Source organism: Fukomys damarensis, unplaced genomic scaffold, assembly GCF_012274545.1.
Source record: "Fukomys damarensis isolate Sample0158 unplaced genomic scaffold, DMR_v1.0_HiC HiC_scaffold_24, whole genome shotgun sequence".
NCBI classification, from domain to species: domain Eukaryota; kingdom Metazoa; phylum Chordata; class Mammalia; order Rodentia; family Bathyergidae; genus Fukomys; species Fukomys damarensis.
The window spans coordinates 65844021-65853693 of record NW_022900936.1 but is presented as its reverse complement, the minus strand read 5'-3'; the positions used below and the strand labels follow the sequence as shown (position 1 = coordinate 65853693).

The 9673-nt window shown below is 36.7% G+C and overlaps 1 pseudogene; it reads left to right on the top strand.

Annotated features, from left to right (window-relative positions):
• The first annotated feature begins 596 nt into the window (after positions 1 to 596).
• LOC104866287 lies at positions 597 to 3499 on the top strand (annotated as a pseudogene).
• Positions 3500 to 9673: the final 6174 nt, after the last annotated feature.

Genomic DNA, 9673 nt, shown 5'->3' with positions numbered 1-9673 from the left:
AAAGAAACAATATAGGAAGAGATGTTGGGTAATTATTTACTAGAAATGAAATAGAGTCACCAATGTCTCCGGATGCTTAGTGAAATTTGAATAACATAGATAAAAAGAAACCCATACTCACACATCATGAAGAAATTTCAGAACTTCAAAGACAGAGATTTACTTGAAGCTATAGAGGAAAGACAGCTTGCTTTTAAAGATGTTAACAATTTGTCAGTTGACTTCTAAAGGTAACATGGAAAGCTAAAAGACAGTGGTATATTATCATCAATTCACTAGAAGATACAGTAAATCCCAACATGGTGCTTCACAGCTATGAAAAAAAAAGAGTTACACATAGACACACACCCACTTGTCATAAAATGGCAAGTTTTCCCATACGACTCTCACCAAAAGAAATTCTAATGTATGTACTTCAGACAGAAATGATCCGGAGGTCAGGACAGTTGCTGTGAGAGGAGCCATGGCCTCATCGAGGTAGCCACAGCACCATCCCCACCCCGACCCTTGCTGGGCTCTGATTGTCACTGTCTCTGCCTTGGGTGCTGGACCTAGTCCCTGGAGTAGCCCCTGGCCTCTCAGACTCTGCTACTGCCATGCAAGGGGAGGACGCCCCATACCTCAAAAGGGAAGTTAAAGAGGGAATATTGATGTGCATCCTTGGGCAAAAGCACTGTTGTTCAACACGAAGTGCAAGTTATCATTCTTGGAGAAATGGGCCATTCCATGTTGGCAGAATAAAAGGAATGCCCCCCCCAATTAGATTGAAGGATCTCCATGCTAACACAGATATAAATTTTATGGCATGGAAGGTGGTTGAGGAATGTAAATTTGTTCATCTCTCAAAACGAAATGAAGTAGAACAGCTGTTGTGCTATCTGCAAAACCACCCTGATTCATTGCCAGGAAAAGAAAAAGAAAAAGAAATCAAGCAAACCGAAAGATCCACTCCTTTTGAAGGAAAGGTGGTTGAGGCAGTCGCTGACATTAAGAGTGTGGGAAAGTGCACTGAGTTATTCTATGAAGACATTCCTGATAGGGTTCAAGGCTCTGCTCTGATCCTGCAGCTTGCTCAAAATCCTGCTGACTTGGAAGAACTGTGATTGCATGAAACTACCCTCAGCGCACTAGCAAGAGGTCTAAGAGAAAACTGGGAGGAAAGCATTGAGTTAGCTACACAAATAATTTGCTTTTCTTTTCCAGCTTTTCAGTTTCATGGAGTATAACCACTCATTATAAAATTGGAAGATTGTTGATCATGAGTTAAAGAAACATGAGCTTTGGCAAGAACTTTCTAGGAAGAAAAAGGCTGTTGATGAAGGCTTTGAAAACCAAACCTTGGAAAGGGATTATGAAAAACCTTGAAAAAATACCAGGGGCTGTGGCAAAATGAGAACAGCTATTGCAAGTTGCTCTTTTTTTTTCATTGAGTTTATTGATACTTTTTAGGACAGAGTACAGTTACATTCATCATTGGGATCTTGTGTCTTTAAATGACAGATCTCGGTTCTTATTGTTCCCCATGCCCCTGCCCTCCCTCCACCCATTCCACACTCTCTATTTACAGAGACTTTGTTTCCATTTTTTCCTTTTCTCATATTTTTCCCTTTCTTCCTTTCCCCTACCCTTCCCACTTCCTCTACTTCTTTAGCCTTTTTCTTTCTATTTCACATTATCACTGATACAATTTTTTTGTTCATTTTTTTGAGAGTGTCTCACTATGTAGTTGAGAATGACCCAGAACTCACTATGTAGCCCAGGCTGGTCTCGAACTTTCAGCGATCCTCCTGCCTCAGCCTCCTGAGTGCTGGGATTACAGGCTTGAGCCACCACGCCCGGCTATCAATGATACAAGTTGAACCTTATTTACACTTTTAGTTTTTCACATCAGAGAAACTATTGGGTATTTACACATGTGTGTCCTATTTGTAAGTTGCTCTTTATTTGCTTCTAAATCTGGCTGAGGAAACTCGTACAGAAATTAAGTTGAGGATTAAGAGCATAGGTCACATATTGGTGAAATCTCTTGATTGGGACAGTTTTGAGTTGCCTATTCTAGTTGTAACATTTTTAAAGAAACTCGGCATTTTTTATGGAGAATAAAAGAATGATATGGTGGAAATGGATATTGTTGAAAAGCTGGTAAAACTGATATCAAGTGAGCATGAAGATTTACTGAATATCACTCTCTGGCTTTTACTAAATTTGTCCTGTGACACAGGAATGAGTGATATTATGGTACAGATTGGACTTCTTCCAGAACTCAAGGCACTCCTAGGCAATGAAAACTACAAACATCAGCAATATGTGTGCTTTTCCACATGAGCATGGATGATCACTCTAAATCACTGTTTGCATACCCTGACTGTATACCATAGTCAGTGAAGATGGACTTTGGATGTTCAGATGAACGATTTGGTCTGGAACTCATTTCTGTCTGCATTAGTTTTACTGTTAACAAGAGGGATGTACAGGTGATCTGTGAAGGAAATGAGCTGAAGATCATCATGAAAAGGGCTCTGAAGTTGAAGGACCCATTGCTGATGAAAATGATTGGAAACATTTCTCAGCATGGTGGAACAACTAAAAATTTGTTTATTGCTTATGTTGGGGACCTTGCAGGTCACATCTTTAAGGATGATGGGGAAGAGTTTATGACTCAATGTTAGGGAACTCTGGAAAATCTGACCATTCCAGACATGGACTGGGAACTGGTTCTTAAGGAGTATAAATTGATTCTATATTTTGAGGGTAAATTAAACCAGCTGCTGTAGAAGATGGCCTTTTTTATTTTTTGTACTGGGGATCGAACTCAGGTCCTTGTGCCTGCGAGGCAGGTGGTAGAACCACTGAGGTAAATCCCCAGCCCAAAGATGACCTTGTTTTAAAAGGGGTTATGATGATTGGAACTGTGTGTATGGATGGTTCTTGTGTGGCGTTTTTTCTAGCTAAATCTGGAATAATTCCTGCCCTTGCCGAATTGGTAATGTTTAAGAAGAAGATGATAAATTTTTGTGTTGGTTAATTTATGTGTCCTACCAGGTGGTTTTCCACTAAACCATGAAACATACCATAAGAAAGAAAGGAAAAAGGCTCCAGCATATCTCACAGCTTTAATGCATGAAAAAATAGTGAAAGCTGAAAGGTCTGTGATAATACATTCACTATCATAGCGGAAAATGATAAAGCATGGACTAAGGAAAATCAGAAGGAAAACTTTTGTTGGCGTAACTCTCCACAGCTGGAGATGGTAGAGAGTCATCGGATGAATGAGAGTGAGCAGTACTTGCACAGTGATGATCTGTGAAGGAGATATTTTAGAGAAACCTGACTGAGCTTTTCAACAGCTCCGATGGATTAATTGCCACCAAAAGAACCAGAAGTCCAGATGTCTTCAATGACTATCACCTTCAGGACAGAGATGTAGTTGGACAGCATTCATTTTCTGGCAGCCTTGGAATGAATGGATGGCTTTGGACAACCAGTTGGTGTTCTCTGAATCCTGGCCTGATGAACCTTACTACTATGGCTAAGGGTCTTGATAAAAAAATATTTCTCTTTCTGTGTGTACTTGCAGCTCAGAAGAAATCTTTGTGAGCTGAATGGACTTTGACCATGGCCTAATAATGTATGTTGAGACTATTGTGGGTCTGAGTTTCTTATTTTTCCCTGTTGTTTGCTGCAGATTAACTCCAGTGCCTTTTGTCTTCTGTTGAGTGCAGTTGATGCTAACAGTGTTCACTTATCCAGCCACTTCTTGATGCCAAATAACATCCCCCATGAGACTCAAGAGTGAAAGTTGAAAAGCTACCAGGCTGGAAAACACTATGTTATGTACATCACGTGGAAGTTCCGACCTTGGGAAACAGTGTGCGCTTCCATTTGGGAAATCTGGTCCTGAGATTCTATTCCTTTTTTTTTTTTTTTCCTTTTTTGTTTCCTCTCTGTATCACCTTTCAAAAGTGCACAAGGAAGATTTTAAAGGCACACATACATTTTAAATGATTATGGGCAACTCAATGTCTGCCCCCTATAAAACTTCACCTTTAGTTTATATTTTATGATCTTAGAATCAATGTAAGATGGAAGATTATACAAGGTTGATTTTTCTCCATATTCCTCTGAATTTAAGTTGAAGAGTAAAGAGACAAGACCTGAAACTTGGTTTTATAGTAAGGAGGGAAAAATGAGTGGAGATTCCAACTAGCAAGAGAAAATGCCTTCTCTTTTACCCTCTTCAGACTTAGAAGTCTGTAGTGTTGTAAAAGGAGAAAACTTACTCAATGTAGTTTAAAATATTAAAGGAAATACTACTATGGTTTATATAAAAAGAGCTAACTGATAACCCCTACAGAAAATTCTAGCTAACTAGCCTATTGATACTTATAAGCTTAAAACTAAGAAAATGATTATTATAATTCAGTATGGGCAATGCATGAAGAATGCACTCTGACTTAATGTAATTGTTTTATATATTCTATAGGTTTCTTCTCTGTTCATCTGTCTGTTAACCTGTTTTTAATAACTGGTTAAAGTACTTGCAACTGCTTCAGTGAAAGAAATTTGAGCTAAAAGAAAGAAAGAAAAGGAATGATTCTAGAGGGAAGGTGTACAATGTAAAGAGAAAAAAGAGCAGTAGAAGTTGTAAGCACATATGACCTCTAAAGAAAATTGATTGTATGAAACAATAATGGTGTGTTATAGTGTTAAAAATTAAAATATAAGACAAAATGATATGTAAATTGGGTTTTAAATAATATTTAAAATGTTTTATGAACTTTGCATAGTCTAAGAGTAGATAGTAATTAATTGCACGCTTTGATAAGCTAAGTTTACATGTTGTAACTCCGATAGTAGTTTTTTTTTTTTTTTTTAAATACCGGGGATCAAACTCAGGCCCTAGTGCTTCGAAGGCAGGGGCCAGAACCACTGAGCTAAATCCTCAGCCCTCCTATTTAAAAATGGAAATAGAATGTTTATTTTCATACCTAGTAGAAGAAATGCTTAGAATATTGGAAAACAACTTAAGGCAAGATAGAAGAGAAACACACACATATAACAAGCAGGACAAAGCAAAACCCATAAGACAAAATGAGAGATGTAAGTAGAAATAAATCCTAATTAGAATAAATATAATAAAATTGATAAGATGGATTTATAAAAATTAATGATAAATGTTTAGACAAATCTAAACACAAAAACACTAATAGGTCAAAAGTAAAAGAAAAAAGATATGACATGCAAATGGTTACATTTGCATGTGGTTAATTACCATCAGGCAAAGTAAAGTTAAAGTCAAAAGAGTTACTATATGCAGTGATTATCACTGTAAACCAATAAAAGAATCAATTTACCAAGAGCATAATTTAAAATTCATAATGCACCTAATTATATAGCTTCAGAATATACAAAGCAAAAACTGACAGAATTACAAGGAAAAAGGCTCCTGAACATTGGTTTTAAAAAAACTGCTCTTAGCACTTGACAAAATAACAATACAAAAAAATCAAGAAAGATGTAAATATTCAGCACAATTAACAAACTTGGCATAATGGACCCAAATAGGACATTATACCCAATAATTATAGAAAGTTCTTTATTTTCAAGCCCATAAGGAATATATTAAAAGTGTGACCACATATTGGGCCATTAAAAAAATCACAACTAAACCAAAGGCTGGAGATCATGCAGATCATGCCCTCCCACAATATAGTTATGCTAGAAATTGGTAAAACAAAACAATAGCCAAAAGATTCCAAAAATTTTCAGTAATAAAAAACACAATTATAGGACTGGGGGTTTAGCTTCGTGGCACTACATGTGCCCTGCTAATGAGGGTCCTGAGTTCCATCCCTAGTACCACAAACAAACAAACAAACAAACAAGAAAACCCCACAATTATAAATAACTCACAGGTCACATAAGAATCAAAATGAAATGTAGAAAGTATTTTGAACTAAACAATTACAGAAACACTGCATAACACACTTTAGGAATACAGTTCAAACAGTGTGTTTATAGAGGAAAGTTACTGCATTAAGTAGATCAAAAAGGATGTGAAGATAAATAGATTAATCAATCTCAGGAAGTTAAAGAATAACAAAAGAAACCAAAAGAAACTAGAAGAAAAATAAATAATAAATATAAGAAGAGAATGGGGGAATCAATAAGACCAAAAGTTAATCCTCTGAAAATACTAATACAAATGCTAAGACTTTGGTAAGATTGAGGGCATGATAACAGAGACATTGAAGAAAAATAGAGGGAAAAGTAAGTCCGGCCCCTCCCCCATCCAGGCCTCCCCACCACCCCAGCAGGATATTTCACAGAACTAGACAAAACAATCCAAAACTTCAGTTGGAGTCAGGAGAGACCTAGAATAGCAAAAACCATTCTAGGCAACAGAGACATGGCAGGGGGTTTTCACAATCCCCAACTTGAAACTATACGACAAAGCCACTGTGATAAAACAACACGGTACTGGCAAAGACACAGACCTGCGGATCAGTGGAATAGATTAGAAGATACAGAAACAACTCCAAACACACTCAGCCACCTTATCCTTGACAAAGGAGCCAATAATCCTCACTGGAGGAAAGATAGCCTCTTTAATAAATGTTGTTGGAAAAACTGGATTTCAACTTGCCAGAGATTAAAACTAGACCCTGTCTTTCACCATGTACTAAATTAAAATGCAAGTAGATTAAAGTTCTAAATATCAAAACAGAAATACTAAACTTGCTGAAAGATAAGTTAGGTAGAATATTTGAAGACATTGGCATAGGAAAAGACTTTATGAACAAATCCTTAGTATCATAGGAAGTAGCACAAAGAATCAACAGTTGGGATCTCATCTTTTTAAAAAGCTTCTGAACTGCAAGAGAAATCACCAAAAGAGCTAAGAGACAACCTACAACGTATTAAAAAAATTAACCAGCTGTTTCTCAGAAAAAGGCCTACTATCTTGAATATATAAAGAACTCAAAAAAATCAGAACCCCCCAAACATAAAGACCCAATTCAAAAGTGGGCACCTGAATGAACAGACATTTCTCAGACAAAGAAGTAAAAGTAGCAAATATATGAAAAATTGTTCAACATCATTTGAGAGATGCAGATGAAAACAACACTGAGATTCCACCTCACCCCAGAAAGAATGGCTACTATCAAGAAATCAACAAAGAACAAATGTTGGCAGGGTTGTAGGGAGAAAGGAACCTTTCTCCATTGTTGATGGGAGTGCAAACTGGTGCAGCCACTGTGGAAATCAATATGGAGATACATCAAAGAACTAGGACTAGAGATTCCATTTGACCCTGCTATCCCTCTTCTGGGTATCTTTCCAAAAGAATTAAAAGAATCATACTGCAGTGATATATGCACACCCATGTTTACAGTGGCACAGTTTGTAATAGCTAAAACTTGGAAATAGCCCATTTGCCCATCAGTTGGAGACTGGTTAAAGAAGATGTGGTTTTTCTCTAAAATGGAATACTACTCAGCTATAAAGAATGAGAAATTAGAGTTATTCATAGGAAAATGGATGCATATTGAGGCCATACTAGTAAGTGAAATAAATAAGACACGTGTAAATACCAAATAGTTTCTCTGGTATGAAAAACTAAAAATGTAAACAGGAGCAAAATGTATAACTGATATTGTGTAATAAGAAGAAAAGGTGTAAAAGAGTAGGGGAAGTGGGAGGGTAGGGGAAAAGTAAGAAGGCAAAAAACATATGAAGAAAGGAAAAACATGTAAACAATACCTTTATAAACAGGAAAGGATGGAGGGGGTGAAGGGAGGGCTGGGAAATGGGGAAAAATAAGAACAAAGATAAGTCATATAAAGGTGCAAGATCCCAATGATGAATGTAATTGCATTGTATATCTAAAATGTACCAATAAACTAAAAAAAGAAAGAAAAGAAAAAGAAAGAAGAAAAGAAAGGGATAAGTAACTAATTTTATGAATGAAAAAGGAGCCATTACTATACATCCTGCACACATTAATATGATGCCAAGAAGATTTTATAAACCATCTCATATCAATAACCCTGAGAATTTAGACAAACAAACATATTCCTAGAAAAATATAACAATCAGAACTGATTCAAGGAAAAAATCTTTTTTTCTTTGTTTTTAAAATAAATTTTATTTAATTTAATCTCATTCCTCCCCTCAAGCCTCCTCCCCTCCTAAAGTACAAAAGCTTTGTTTTCATTTTTCCTTCTATGTTCACTTTTTTCTTGTCTCTTCCTTCCTTTCTCCCTTCCTCCTCCCTCATTCCCCTTCCCATTTGGACACTTTTTTCCCATTTCCAAACATCCATTATACACTTCAGTCCTTATCTCCACTTTCGGTTTCTCATCAGGGAAACAATGTGATATTTACACATGTGTGTCCTATTTATTTCACTTAGGAGTATGGTTTTAAGGTTCACCGATTTAGCTATAAATGTCTGAAGCTCACCCTTCTTTATGGCAGAGTAGTACTCCATTGTATATTTTAAAAAAACCCCACATTTTCTTTATCCAGCCTCCTGTTGATGGGCCTTCAGGTTGTTTCCAAGATTTAGCTATTACCAACTGTGCCACTATAAACATGGGTGTACATATATCACTGTGGTATGATGCTTTAAATTTTTTTGGGAAGAAACCAAGAAGAGGTATAGCTGTGTCAAATGAAACCTCCTGTTTCAGTTTTTTGAGAAATCTCCATATTGATTTCCACAGTAGTTAGACCAATCTACACTGCCACCAAAAGTAGAGAGAAGGCTTCCTTTTCCCCCACAGTCCCTCCAGCATTTGTTATTGGTTGACTTCTTGATAGCAGCCATTCTTTCTGGAGTAAGATGGAATCTCAGTATTGTTTTAATTTGCATTTCAGGAATGCCCAGTGCTGTTGAACATTTTTTCATATATTGATACGCTTTTGCTAATTTTTCATCTGCAAAGTGTCTTTTCATTTCAGATGCCCAGTTTTGGATTGGGTGGTTAAATTTTGAGGGTCTGATTTTTTTTAGTTCTTTATATATTATAAATAATATTCTATCTGATGAATAGCTGGTAAATTATTTTTTCCCATGCTATGGGTTGTCTCTTCACTTTGTTGGTGGCTTCTGTTGCCATGCAAAAGCTTTTGAAGAGGATGAGATTCCAGTTGTTGATTCAATGTAGTATTTCTCATGTGGTTAGGGTTTTATTCATGAAGTCTTTGCCTACTCCTATGTCCTCGAGTGTTCTATCTATTCTCTCCTCCAGCAGATACAATGTCTCTGTTTTAATATTTAGACCTTTAGGGCCAGGGATTTAGCTCAGTGATTTCCTCTACCTTCCTTGCAAGCACGGGTCCTGAGTTCAATCCCTGGTACCAAAGAACCCCCCAAAACCCAAAAGAGAAAAATTTAGATCTTTGATCCATTTTTTTCTTTTTATTGAGTTTATTGGTACATTCTAGGCATACAGTACAGTTACCCTCATTGCTGGGATCTTGTACCTTCACATGACAGGTCTTGGTTCTCATTTTTTCCCCTTGTCCCTGCTGATTCATTTGATTTTAGGTTAGTGCACTGTGAAAGACATGAGTCTAGTTTCAGTCTTCTGCATGTGGGAAGCCAATTTTTCCAGCACCATTTACTAAAGAGGCTATCTTTCTTTTTTTTTTTTTTTTTTTTTTT